Raw genomic sequence first — 2,653 nt, 5'->3', positions numbered from 1 at the left:
TTTTTTTTTTTTTTTTTTTTTTTTTTTTTTTATTGAGACGGAGTTTCACTCATGTTACCCAGGCTGGAGTGCAATGGCGCGATCTCGGCTCACCGCAACCTCCGCCTCCTGGGTTCAGGCAATTCTCCTGCCTCAGCCTCCTGCCACGCGCCACCATGCCCAGCTAATTTTTTGTATTTTTAGTAGAGACGGGGTTTCACCATGTTGACCAGGATGGTCTCGATCTCTTGACCTCGTGATCCACCCGCCTCGGCCTCCCAAAGTGCTGGGATTACAGGCTTGAGCCACCGCGCCCGGCCTCCTTTTTTTTTAAATCAAGTTTAATTCAGCCAGGAAAACTTAGTCAGATAATTCAATCAGATAAAATTCATCTTTTCTGGCCAGTCAAGGTGGCTCTCACCTGTAATCCCAGCACTTTGGAAAGCCAAGACAGGTGGATCACGAGGTCAGGAGTTCAAGACCAGCTTGGCCAACATGGTGAAACCCTGTGTCTACTAAAAATGCAAAAATTAGCCAGGCGTGGTGGCAGGAGCCATAATCCTAGCTACTCGGGAGGCTGAGGCAGGAGAATAGCTTGAACCCGGGAGGTGGAGGTTGCAGTGAGCTGAGATCATGCCACTGCACTCCAGCCCAAGCGACAGAGCGAGACTCAGTCTCAAAACAAACAAAAATCACCTTTTTTTCAGGTTTTTAGAATAATCTTTATTTTTTAAAAGTTAATATGTACCAGCCTGGGCAACAAGAGCAAAAACTCTGTCTCAAAAAAACAAAAAATAAAAGTTAATATGTACAATTTAGAAAACTGAAAAACACAGGAAGCAAAGAACAAAGTCATCCACAATCACAGTTTACAGTTTGATGAAAATTCAGCTTTTAAAAGTGTTCAGTGAGTTTCAGCAACTCTATGAAATTCTATAACCATCACCGCATTCGAGGCATAGAACATTTCCACTGCCCTTAAAGTTCCCTTATGTCATTTTACAGTCTGTCCCCTACCCTCCCCCTGGCAGCCACTAATCTGATCTCAGTTTCTACAGCTTTGCCTTTTGATATAAATGGAATTATACAGTATGTAGCATTTCGTATCTGGTTTCTTTTACTTAGCATAATGTCTTAGATTCATCCAAGTTGTTGCATGTGTCAGTAACTTGTTCCTTGCTATTGCTTAGTAGTATTCCATTGAATGGATATGCCACAATTTGTCCAGTCACCAATTGAACATTTGGATTGTTTCCAGGTATTTGGTCATTATGAATAATGCTGCTAAAAACATTTGTTTGCAGGTATTTTGTGTGAACATATGTTTTCATTTCTCTTGGGTAAATACCTAGGAGCAGATCTGCTAAGTCATGTGATAATATAAATTTAATGGGGTGGTGTGATGAAGGTAAATTTAAACTGCCAAACTGTCTTCCAAGGCGGGATGTATTTTAGATCCCCACCAGCAATGTATGAAAGTTCTAGTTGTTCCATACCCTTGTTAGCACTTGCTTTTGTTAGCCTTTTTCATTTGAATCAGTCTAGCAAGTGTCTAGTGACAGCTTGTTGTGCACTTAATATTCCTTATCCTCATGACTAATAATACTGAACACTCTCCATGTGTTTATTTGCCATCAATATATCTTCTTTGGTGACATGTCTATTCAAATCTTTTGTTCTTTTTACAATTGGATTGTCTTCGTGTTACCAAATTGTATCCTTATATATTCTAAATACAAATCTTTTATTCAATGTGTGTTTTACAAATGTTTTCTCCTAGTCCATAACTTGCCTTTGCAATCTCTTAATGGTATATTTCAAAGAGCAGAACTTTTTAACTTTGGTGAAATACACTTTATTTTTTTTTTTCTTTTTTGGTTTATGTTTTTGTGTCCTAAAAAATATTTGCCTAGCTCAAGGTTGCAAATATTTCTCCCATGTTTCCATCTGGAAACTTAATGTTTTAGCCCTTATGTTTCCGTCCATGATCCATCTGAGTCAACTTTTGTATATTTCGTGAGATTAAAAGATTGAAGTTAATTTTGTGTGTGTGATATCTAGTTGTTATAGCACCATTTGTTGCAGATTATCCTTTTGCCATTGAATTGACTTTATACATTCTCAAAATTAATTGCCTATGTATGTGTGGATTTATTTATGGACTTTGTATCCTCTTCCATGGAAGACTCACATATTACATGGTGATGGGGGAGTAAGATACTGTATAGTATAATCCCACTAATGAAAGAAGCGTGATTGTGATTATAAATCCACTTTTTAAGAAAAGTATGAGTGTAAACAGTCATTTCTACTGGGAAAGGAAATCAAGTTTGGAGAGCAGTTGGGGAATGAATTTATGAAGAGAAAAATTCACTTTTTGCTCCTCGTAATCATACACATGATTACAATAATATTACATGTGATTAACACACATCATATCATCTGGACTTTTTTCTTTCTTTTTTTCATTTATTTAACTCCACTCCTGTGACAGATTAGATATTGTTTGAATTTTTGACACCAGCATATACTGGTTTTGTATTTCAAAATTTTTCTAAAGAAAAACTTTGTGGTTTTGAATGGAAATTAGAAAATGGAGGAGGCACATTCTGGATGCTAAATCAGTCGGCGAGATGTGAAGAGAGGAAAGAATGAAAGATGATTCAGAGGTTTT

This window comes from Sapajus apella, unplaced genomic scaffold (genome assembly GCF_009761245.1).
Source record: "Sapajus apella isolate SASKATOON/1434 unplaced genomic scaffold, GSC_monkey_1.0 scaffold7, whole genome shotgun sequence".
Classification (NCBI taxonomy): domain Eukaryota; kingdom Metazoa; phylum Chordata; class Mammalia; order Primates; family Cebidae; genus Sapajus; species Sapajus apella.
The sequence above is the reverse complement of the archived record's forward strand: the minus strand, read 5'-3'. Positions refer to the sequence as shown.